The sequence below is a fragment of the Rhipicephalus sanguineus genome, chromosome 1 (genome assembly GCF_013339695.2).
Source record: "Rhipicephalus sanguineus isolate Rsan-2018 chromosome 1, BIME_Rsan_1.4, whole genome shotgun sequence".
Classification (NCBI taxonomy): domain Eukaryota; kingdom Metazoa; phylum Arthropoda; class Arachnida; order Ixodida; family Ixodidae; genus Rhipicephalus; species Rhipicephalus sanguineus.
The window spans coordinates 146117046-146129085 of NC_051176.1; the positions used below are offsets into that span (position 1 = coordinate 146117046).

Below are 12040 nucleotides of genomic sequence, written 5' to 3' on the forward strand. Positions count from 1 at the left end.
GCATACCACAACACTGTCGCGTGGAACACGCACGAGAGATGTCATCAATAATGCATGTTGCTGCGCAAAGGAAACACGGACAAGGAAGTGAACAAGGAAGGAAGTGAGACTCTCGACTGGATTTTATTGAACATAAAACGCATATTTATACGACATAAACCACAAATTCATCTACGCGCATGAGAGGAACCAGCTTTCATTATCGTACAATCTTATGGAAGTATCACTGACGCAAATGTCTCTTCTTTTCGTGAGGAAGAAAGCCTCAGCCAGCTCACGTGCCAATTGGTTCTGACTACGCCTCATGATTCTCGTTGTCGCCAGCAAAGGCTGGCACGGTTTGCCACAGGCAGCCGACGGCGTGCGCTGCAGTGAAGAGGCAAATTAGATCCTTGTCTGTTCTTTATCGACTGCTGGTGTTCCCTTAGGCGTTCATTTATACACCAGCTCCTTGTTTTAGAAGTCAAGAAAACAAATATATATATATATATAGCATGTTTGGCCAAAAAGAAAATCGCGAGGATAATGTTTATCAAGGATACAAACTGAAGTATAAAACTGTTTAGAAATTACATCTAAGGTGGTCGAGCATGAAGACCAGGTAACTTGGCGAGGCATGAGCCAGCACCATCTCCCCGAGCTGCCACGTTGTGAAAGGCATGTGTCCAGTCATACACTTGACAGTGGCCGCTCAACATCAAATAATGTTTTCTTTCCAATGAACAAAGCTTGTTCTGATCTACGCATGTGTATTTGGCGCCTTGAAAAAGCAGTTCGCGGCAGCCGATCTCGCTGCCGTGAGATTTGCCTGCTTGCCTCTGACGTTTCTAAACAGCCACTATGTCGCGCTTCTGCATATTCCTGACCGACAGAACTGAGCGAAAGCACACAAGCCTCTTGGCTAGTCTCTGCTGCAGATGTCGCCACTGTCCCCCTTGCAACCGCAGTAAATTCCTGCGAGCGCTCAATAGGACGATTAGCTATGGACATGGGGCAGTTTCCTGAGCACCAAGGACATTGGTAGCCAAAACGCTGTTGCGATGCTGCTTTGTTTGGGTCACACACCTGCATTAGCCTCCCATTCCACTTCATTGTCGCGGGGAACACGCTCGGGAGGAAAAGAGGCAGCACAGCCCCCCTCCCTCCACAAAAAACGATTAAAAAAAAAATACCGAAGCCTGTTTCAAGCTCACTCAGCAAGTCCCTTACTTTTCTACGCAGCGCACGAATACAGCCATACGAGAGGCTGGTGGTAGAGTGTAGGATCGCGGAATATAGGCGATACCAGGTGGAGCCACGTCGCGCCTCTTAAATTTGGCGCGAATTTTAAATCCAGACTGAAAGTACACACAGCACTTTCAAAGCCTGTAAAATGGAAACCAGGGGCTTGACATGCATGACAATTATACCATAACAATAAGGAAATAAAAAGGGAAGAAATGTTGCGGAAGAAATTTAGGTAACTAAGCTATTTTCTTCAGGAGACAACAAGAAAGAGCGAGACGTTAAAATGTACAATTTTTATGGATATTTGCCTCTGGTTTGTAAAAAAATGAAAGCGCGAGAAAAATATCTGTCCGCAACATTTCCTCGATATACTAAAAATGAATGCAGTGCCGAAAACCCCGTTGAAGTCTGACCAAATTTGGGCACGCTAGGGCTTCTCAAAATGCGCATGTATTCTCTATGGGAGTTCGCGCTGGTGAAACCTCTTAATTCGACCCTCGTTAATTCGGAAAATTGGATAATTCGAATGTGTTCCCTGGTCCCGGCCAGCATATGCATTGATTAATGGCATCAAACTCTCGTTAATTCGGTCATATTTGGCCGCAACCTGGTTAATTCGGACAATCCTCGGAGTGCGTCGAGCATGAAGCGCCGCAGATGTGCGACGCATAAGAGCAAAAACTGCGTTTGCAGACAACCGAAACGAGGCGGTGCTGTCCACATTGCTATCTTCATCAGTTAGTGACCACGGTTTTGTCCACATGCGGATCCGGCACTCAACGGCTTTGTTTTAACTTGATGCTATGTGCACGCAATGTCACAAAACTCAAACATGGCAGAAGCTGTTGAAGGTGAAGAGCTTTCAGCCGCGGTCAGTATGCTGGCATAAAACTCGTTTGTTACATCGCGATGGACGAACTATCAGTGGTCTGCCACTTTACCTGTGAAAGAACTGTCATAACGTGCGCGCGGTGGTGGTGGTGGCGGTATGTAACGAGAGGGTTGCAGAGCACGTTTCGGGCTAATTAAGACACAAGAGTCTAGCGCCATGATTGCATTGAGAATGAAGTCGCAGGGTGACAAAAATTGCGGCTTTTACACTGCTCTTATGCAAAATAAGTACAGGATTTACGTATTCATCAAGAAAATGAAGATGTATTGATGTAACAGACATTTGTTTGTTGTTTTCTTGATACTTTCGATAATATGGAATTCGGTTAATTTGGACATTTTGACAAATGACAAACTTATCTGCCTTTGTTTGTTCAGGTCATACCACTCAGAGCTTTCCTGTTCCCAAGTTGGAGTCGGATGCAATTGTTGACACCAATGGTGCTGGAGATTCTTTCGTTGGGGGTATGTTCTACTCAGACTGGATCTTGCCTTCTTTTTTCCAGGCTACAGTAATAACAGATTTGTTCATTTCTTGCCCTCTGAACATCATTTACCCTCAGTGCAAGCTTTGATTGCTAATTGACATTAAATTTCCTTCCTTATCATTTATGTACAGCAGCTACCTGTAAAATAACCTCAGATTCACTTTTAATGGGACCCTGCAACATTTTTCCCCCGTTATCGTAGAATGACCTGGCTGTTGGTCTCTGTTGCCTTGCAAATCCCCTGCTGCAAAAATTTTGTGAATATGTCAACTATGAGCAGTTATGGCACGAAACAATCGCATCCTCTGTCTTTTTGTTGCCACAAGTGCACTGAATGCGACACAGGGGGTATGGCAAGGATGCAGTGCGTGGCTCGAAAGTTTTACTGCAGTGCGTCATGGCCTTGAACTCTTTTTTTTTTTTTTTTTTTAACATGTTGGCCTCTACTGCTTTAGACCTGCACAGGGGCAGCTGCCATAGAGTTAATATACTGACTCTGGAGGAGAAGCTGGGCTGCGAGACCACTAACTACAAGAACGCTGACATTGTGGAACGTTGTCATTGTTGCCATCACATTAAAGATGCTCGCCATATCAATCCTAAAGAAGCATTTGCACACTTAAAAACCTGCGGGTATTGTTTTGTGTTTATTTTGAATACTTTTATGAAAGAATACGATGGCTATTTATGCAATTTACTGTGTGCAGAAAGGAGCGTTTGCAGGCGGTTTACTAGATGGCGCCACCCAACGTTTATAGATACTTTTTCAGTTCCGTAACTCCTCCGCCGAAGGCGGCCGCCACTTTTACCCAGGCAGTGAGAGGGCGCCACAGTCGTGAATAGCGCTGTCGCGCGCGCGGGCACACGTGTTCTTTCCCGTAGTTGCTTCGCCGCGTGCGGGGCTGTCATGGAATGTTTTTCCTGGGTGTGTTGGCTGTGCATGCGCGAGGTTACTCTCGACGACTTCGGTGAATTCAGACAACCGAGCATTCCTTGCGAGAGGAAGTCAAGCAGTTTTCAAGCTTTGCGATGCCAACTTGTTTCGTGCCCGGCTGTGCCAGCTGGTAGAAAAGCGGCACTTTTTTGCGCCGCCGCCCGATCCGCAGCATCTTGAAAGCTGGGTGCGAGCTATTTCTCACGCCGATAAACCGCGGAGCAAAACATGCAAGACCATATACCATAGCGACCAAGTTTAGCCACTTGTACCTTGCTTAGTGCATTTGAAAGCATCTGTGGAAAAAAAAAATAGCGTCGTGAGGTCCTCGTCCAGAAACATGCGATGAAAGAGAAAGTGTGCCAACAGCTTATGTCCATGCCATTCCGTGACCTCTCAGGTGCTTCTGACGACCGTGGGTACTGTGCACCATTACCAGAAGCAACGGCCTTTTGTTACCTGGCAGGCTACGTGGCTTTCAAATTGAAGAAAACAACGCGTAGCGAGGTCTGCAAATACGATGCCCTTGGTAGGCGGGATTCCCTGCTGCTTGAGTCCATGCTGGCCACTGTGCGCGAATGTGTCAGTGGTAGCCTTTCAGAGAAACTGCTTGCACGTAAGCACGTACGGTAGAGCGTTCCATCAAGCATGCTAGCAAGGACACATTTTTTGGTGACCTGTTTTGGGGTGTGCTGAATGCTCTTTTAACGAGAGGCACAAACACTGTTGGCTTCACTTTTATTTACTCCCATGCACTTTTTTGCGCAAGCGAAATACTTGGAAAACAGCAGTACCATTAGGCCATAGACAGAGCGCAAGAAAGCAAGCTTTAAAAATTAGCTGGCAGCAAACCTGCCAACACAAGCGTAGCCAGGAAGGGGATGGGGTCAAACTTCCTCGTCCGATATTTTTCGATTTTGCATGTGTATATATCCACGCACTCATACAAGCGCACGCACAAACACACAAAAAAATGTGATTGACCCCCCCCCCCCTAGGTCTGTAGCCTGGAATTTTTTTTCGGGGGTGGGGGGTACTTGCTGAAAACCTTGACTATTTGAGAAAAACACCTATTTTCATTATTTATTTTTGGTAAAAACACATACTTCAAAATTTTTGAGGCGGGGGGGCCTAGCCCCCCCCCCCCTGGCTACGGGCCTGCCCCCCCCCCCCTCCCCGAATATAATGCCTGGTTATGCTACTGCCTGCCAACAATGCTGTGCAGTATCTACGCGTGTAAAAAATTTCCACGTTCATTTTGCATACCAAGGATCTCGGTTTGCTTTCACAATGTAATATTTTTTGCGATGCCACCATGTTCGAATTAATTGACCAAAATGCATGTTGCTTGTCGTTTTGAAACAATACAAATGCGCATAATCATTTCGTACAATGCAAGGCTTTCGAAAACATCACATAACGCTAAGTTGCAAAATTTTTACGCACAGAACATGGTGTGCTCTTGGCTAGACCACATTTTTTCATGTTAATGAACGCACTAGAATTACTGAAATGATATGTGTCCGTCAGTTCTCGCGAAATCCGGGACACGCTTGCCAACCGCGAAAAATTCTCGGCAAATAATTCGAGTATATTGATAGAGCAATGTTTGATTCGTACTACAAAATGTTGTAAATTTCCCCGCGTTTGAGAGATGTTATGTAACTCTTAGTTTTCTACGTTTGAAATTCGTATTTTTGGAGCATGCTCAATCGCCAAACTAGTGTGGTCTTAACGAAACTGATATGGAAAGGCGCAGAGCGAAGCGAGCACGTTGTCATTGCCCAAAACTGACGCCTGCGAAGCGTGTCTGTACAGGTCTTTTCAAGTTTGTGAGCAATATAACGCGCACAAATTGAAGTAAATGTCCAATTAATGTTAAGTAAGGAGAGTAAAGACCAAGTACAGTGTTCGCGCAATTCTTATTCGGCCGTGTGCAATAGCTCATGCGAAGAAGCCCTTCATGCTAGCAGACGACCCTCGCTCTCCTAGCGCAAAGCGCGACTGCAGCGCTGTGGTGGCGGGTGCGGCGACAGGCCGCCTCCTCCCTACGCGCGCCGCGAGGAGATACGGAACTGAAAAAGTATCTATAAACGTTGGCGCCACCATATCAACATCCGACACTCAAGAGTGCGTGAGCCTGTGCTTGCGGCCGATTGCGCTGGTTTGCACGTCGTGTATATCATAGATTCATAGTTGTCATAGTGTCCCGTTGTGTGCGTTTTCTGTTGCCACGTACCAACAACTCGACTTCATGTGACAGCCTTTTTTCTTTTAAAGGGACCGACAACTGCCCAGAATATGAAATGAGTTGACTCTACTGATGTAAAGATTGTCCGTCGCACTGACTCAAACCAACCCTGTTTTTTTCGTGAGAGATGGATTTATACTTTTATTTCTTAATTGAAAGTCGCGAAAAATGACCTGTGGCGCCTCTGGCGGCAAAAACATGAATGATCCGATGAAGACAGCCACGTGACCGTTGATTGCTGTACGCGGTCGACGATTTTTTTGTTAGTATTGAAATATTGTTCGTTTCTTTTTATTAAAAGGTATTACTCCATAATAATGTACATATAGGCCTGCGTTAGTAGTATGCATTAAAGTGGCGCTGCCTTCGCGTGGCGTAATGATCCCATGCTCGTCAGTGCGTCTTGAGCAACTTTTTAGCGTGCTCATGCAAAGCGTGCTCATGCAACCGTGCATGCAGTTTCCAGGTCGCTAAGATTTTGGAGCGACATAGTTTTGCTACCTACACTTCTTCTCAGAAATGGCGCGCGCTGCCACTCGGTGCGGCCGTGCACACGCACAGTTACGTTTTCGATTACTTGGCTTGGCTCGTGTATCGAGAGAGTAAGGACGCCGGGACAAGCCATCCATGACACAGACGCAGGCAACATTGGGCGCAGGCACACACAACGCTGTACAAATACCGGGAAGGTGTATAAAGCCACACATCTCATTGTAACAGCTTGCTATTTTCAAAAATGGTTGGAAAGCTCAAAATAAAGGTGGTTAAGCATAGTTACAGTAACTCCTGCAAAAGCAGAACGACAGCTTTGACAAGGGCTAGCGGCATCGCTATCAATTCTCAGCGTTGCTGGAGCAAGCCTCCATGCGTGTTTGGAGCCTTTCAGATCGAAAAATACTGCTTATAAAATAGCTACGTGCTTTTCGGATAAACCACTATAGCTACAAACGCTACGAAGGGTGAGCTTCCTGTCGCGCCGTAAAAAACTGTGTCGAGAAAAATCAGTTGTCGGTCCCTTTAAGCTGAAAACTTCAGTGCAAACCAGGACAGACGGCAAAGAGATGAGACATGCACTGAAAGTTATGTAGTACCAACTAGGTGCAACCGAAGTTTTTTGTAGTCTTTTTAACGACAATAAAACTTTGTGCACCGTGTAACTTTAGTTTTATTGAAGCTTTCGGGTGACGTCTCACTCATATTCTCCGCTGCATGCTGTAATCGACATTTTTCTGCTTTATGGCTCTCTGCACTGAAGTATGGCAGCAATGAGCTGAAAAAGAATGTGGATATAGGTATCTCGTCATTGCAAGTCGAAGCACTGCATGGCCACGGCCTACGATCTTTGCTGCGTGCTGCGAATCCGTAGAGTGACCCTTGTGCCAGCGAACGGAGAAACTATTCGTTATGCATTATTGGTAGGGCGTGGCTACTAAAAACCATGCACAAACAGATGGAAATTTTAACTGCTATCAATTGGGCCAGCTGCACAAACAATGCTAGACTAACACATGGCTTCATGCATCAAAACACAGCAGATGTTCCTTGACAGCGCTAGCAGCGCTAACAGTGCGTAGCTGACTTAGGTTGGTAGATTAAAACTGATTACTACCATCAAATATCGCGAGCGTCTCAGGATCTGGCACGTTCGTTTTGTTCCATCATGGTAGAAAAACCCATGCGTTTATAGGTTCCAATGCATGGGCCCTTTGGGGAGCTTTTCCTCTAGAGTCAGTATATTAACTCTATGGCAGCTGTGGTATTCAAATGTTACGCTGCTTTGCGTCATGGCTTTGAACATTTTCTCTCTTTTTTAACCATGTTGGCTACTACTTCTGCTTTAGACCTGCACAGTGCCACCGTATGGGCAGCTGCAGTACCTACAAAAAGGGGCCATGCAAAAAATTGTATGGCCCCATTAATAGTTAATCATTTAAAAGTGAGGCATGAACATTAGCAAAAAAATTACTTTTAAAGATGCATGCAGCAGACAGTGAAGCGTAAGAAGTTTGTGAAAATGCTTTGTTATGGTATTGCAATGTTGTCTGTTTTGTTCCCTCATAAAAAGTGCTGCAAGCAGCAATTAGATAAGCTGATTTATGGAAGAAGTAAATGAACATGTTTATAGAAAAGGACTGTTATTTATTAGAAATCTGTTATTTGCACTGCAGGTTTTCTGGCCATGTATCTTCTGGGCAAACCTATTGAAACTTGCATTCGTTGTGGCATCACTGTCTCCGTGGAAGTCATCAAGAATTCTGGCTGTACCCTGCCAGATAGGGAAAGCATTCGTGTTGTGTGAAGACTAGCTCTCTTTTTTTTTTCTTCTTTTTTTTTCTCCCCTCCATTCTCTCATTCCTAGCGCTGCTTAGACAAATGGTATTTTATATGCTCTGTCCTCTCATGCATTTTTAGGATAGCTGGTGTGTTTGAGGCATCTGTTAGCTGAACAATCATGCTCCCGTTTTCAGCAGTGGTGGGATGACTGGTCATTGCCAAGCCCAAGTGAAAACATTGTAAAAAGTGAATGCTTTTAAAATAAAGGACTGCTTTTGTAGAGTTTCTTTATTAACTGTCATCATGTTGTGCATGGTTTTGGTAAAAATAGATGTCTTGCGACACTGTTCAGCTATACTACTTGGCATATAGGAACTACCAGGCGTTCAGGTAGGATATTTTGCATGCAACCACCAGTTAGTAAGCGATATTTCAAGCAAGAACTCCTATCAAGAGGAAGGTATTTTAATTCAGTACGCTTTCACCCTGATGCTTCACTTGAAAAATGAAAACTATATTGTCCAAGAGGAGACGTGCATTTCTAGTTGTGGGACCAGGATCGTGCAATAAAAGGGCACCTTCAGCACAGCTATAGCTAGCTCATAGCCGCTAAACAACACGCAATTGTACACCTAACAAGAAGTGTACCATTATAGAAATGCATGGATTAGTCTTGTTTTTGTTTACTGCTGAGTGGCCTTTGTATACACTGTTGTATGCTTTGCAGTATCACAAAAGATTGTGAAATTTTAACACTTTGCAAGACAATGGCGCTAAAACTACATTCACACCTCTATATTTGATACTTCTTTTGCTTAAGACCATGTCAAGTGCCTTTTATGGTGTGCTTGAACCATGAGGCAGCACCCACATCGAAATTATTTTGGAGAATACAATGATTGCACATTGCACTCGGCACATGCACTCACTACATGATCTTATTAAGGTGCATATGTAGCCTAGCAAGGCCAAATGCTTCTGCATATTTTGATAGGCATAAGTACAAACATATAAAACAATGCTAGCACAACGAAACAAGCTGCTCTAAGGGACGTGCATGATATACGTGCATATGCAAACACAGTGGTTAGCAGATGACAAGGAGCCATCCACGCCACGCATAGTTCAGCCAGTAGCCGCCAGGCGGCCAGTCACTCCACTCAATCTCCTGGCCAATAGAAACGGCCAAAATGCACACAGTGAAAGATAAGCAGGGCAACATTATTAGCCATTTCAATTTCAGGGTGGCACAGGATTTATATTCTGAACTCTACGGTTCACATAGAAGTCATCCAATCTTGAGTGAAATGAAAGTCGAACCGGACACAGAAGTTCCATGTGTAACTATCAAAGACGTCAGAAGGGCCCTATAAGGTATGTCCTGCAGAAAAGTGCAGTCAGTTTGGTCAAAGATGGGATTTTCTACTGAAGAAGCTAGTGACACTTTACACGCAATGTCTTTACAGCTTCAACTGTACCAGCAAGTTGGAAAAATGCCAATATTACATTAACATATGCAAGAAGGGATATGTAAAAGACGTATTTATAGACGCATCAGCTTACTGCATACAAAATGTTCACGAAGAAAATTTCAAACAGGGTCACAGAAACGCTTTGCTTTAATCAACCTAGAGAACAAGCTGGCTTCAGAAGGGGATACTCTACAATGGATCACAGCCATGTGATCAATCAAGTAATTGAGAAATCTGCCAAGTACAACAAATTCCTTTATATGGCTGTCATGACTACAATAAAACATTTGACTCTGAATAGACACCAAGAGTTACTTGAAACATGTGAATACCTTAGCCAACAACTACAAGCACTCCACAGCTACCTTGCTTCTTCACAAGAAAAGCAAAACACTTGCAATCAAGAAAGGAGTCTGGCAAGGGGAGATAATCTCTCCAGTGCTGTTTACTGCGTGCTAAGAAGTACTTGAACAACTAGATTGGGAAAAAATAAGAATAAAGATCAACAATATTTCAGCAACTTTGTTTGCAGAGGACATTGTTCTGTTCAGCAATGATGGCAGATTACAAAACATAACAACCAAGTATTAAAGAAGGGTTGAAGATAAATATGCTGAAGACAATGTTTGGTGGCCTGGCGAGAGAATGAGAGTTCACGATTGGTGACCAGGACCCTACAATCTGTTCAAGAGTATGAGCGTCTAGGCACTCGTTTTAAGGAAGTTTGCTGAAATATAGCCGGCATTCCTAACTCGTGACCGGGATCCTACCACGGTCCCTAAAGCGAAAAGTGTACTACCACTGCATTTTGCCAGTACTAACATATGGAGCAGAAACTAGGAGGATAAAGAAACTCAAGAACTTAACCAAGCAGTGTGCAATGTAAAGGAAAATAACAGGTGTAACATTCTGAGATAGGAAGACGGCAGAGCAGATCAGGGAACAAATTGTAGCTGATATCCTAGTTGACATTAAGAGAAAAAAAAATAGACCTGTGCAGGTCACGGAATCTGAAGTACGCGTAAGCAATGGCAACAGTGCTGGAATGCACACCGAAGGATAGTACATGCAGCACAGGGCAGTGAAGGGTTATGTGGGGTGATGAAATTAGGAAATTCGCAGGCATAAATGTAATCAGTTCGCACTGAAAAGGGTAAACAGGAGATCATTGGGATAGGCCTTTGTCTTGCAGTGGACATGCTGACCATGATGGCTTGACTGGGAAGCCTCCATTCTTTCAGCGTGGCAGTCCTCTTCCCACAACAAACAAATGCAGGTTGTGGGCAGTGTTGTACGCAACGACATTCCAGGAACTACTATACTCGACGACAACTTATCTTGACATTGGAGTGAAGGCTACGGAGGCGAGGCTTCCGCACATTCGTGTTGCTCCGCAAGTAGTACGGCAGCTTGCGGCTGATTTCAGTTTTGCTCGCTCGCATCGTTAACGCGTTTAGAAAACATATTCACGAAAAATGTGAAGGGAATGTGAATGGGAGAGACATTTCGATTGTTCAGAGTACAGTTTAGTGTCATATTACGAGTACATTTTTCTTGGAGAACTAAACGGTGCGTTTGCGGCCGCACACTGACCCACTACGTCACGGACGCCATGTTTACTTTGGAAAACGGGCATGCTGAAAAGGTGGTGCTGTCTAAGAAATGGAAAGAAAAGGAAGGCATTCTTGCGAGGTGAACAATAACTGTATTTTACCTACGACTTCCCGCAACTGTTTCAGTCTCATAATAAATAAAGCAACATTTATTTCAGCAAGAAAAACGAGAAAATTATCAGTAAACGTAAGTACTATTTCTTGGCGCGGTAGCAGGCATGCACTTCGGTTGTCGCCGAGTATAGTTCCTTTTGGGAGGAACAGAGGAACACCGCCGTTCTGTTAAAGACTGGTGGAACTGTAACGGTAACTCGTTACATTTACACAGGAATGGTAGAGGGAATGGCATTCCTTCTGTAAACGTTCTACGGCATTGAACAGACACATGCACGCAGCACATCATGCAGAGCAGGGCAGATGGGCGAACACCTTAGGAGCAAAAAACCACTCGCCTGCCACGTGTGTATGCTGCATCCTGGGAGAGAGAGAGAGGCTCTTTATTGGAAAAGCAGATTTTTGCCGGTGCGTATGTAACCACTTGCATGCTACTCTGTATAGGGATGGTTTTCACTTTAAGGCCCCCACTGGGGGCTCTGGGAAGCGCGCAGCGCTGAGACCGACCACATGCAAGAAGAAGGGCTCATTTTTTTTTTCTTTTTCGTTTGGTCTGAGCCAGTTTAACGGCAACCAAGGGCCACTCTGGAGTCTGGACACACCGTGGAGAACTTTTACTTGACATTCGAGAATCATCGAACCTCGCCAGGAAAGAGCGCACTTTTTCCCTTTTCACCTTGCTGATACTTTTGTTCCACCAACTGGAAAGTCGCTTTTTTTTTTCTGGGCGTCTGGTCGGTTCTGCTACGTGTCCCCGTGACCTTGCTGGCATAGGG

At 44.6% G+C, this 12040-nt stretch overlaps 1 long non-coding RNA gene across 1 annotated transcript; it reads left to right on the forward strand.

The window, feature by feature from the left end:
• Positions 1-2343: 2343 nt before the first annotated feature.
• Positions 2344-8351, forward strand: LOC119399622 (uncharacterized). Its single transcript, XR_005184913.2, has 2 exons — positions 2344-2583; positions 7960-8351. It is a non-coding gene; the product is annotated as an uncharacterized LOC119399622 (long non-coding RNA).
• Positions 8352-12040: the final 3689 nt, after the last annotated feature.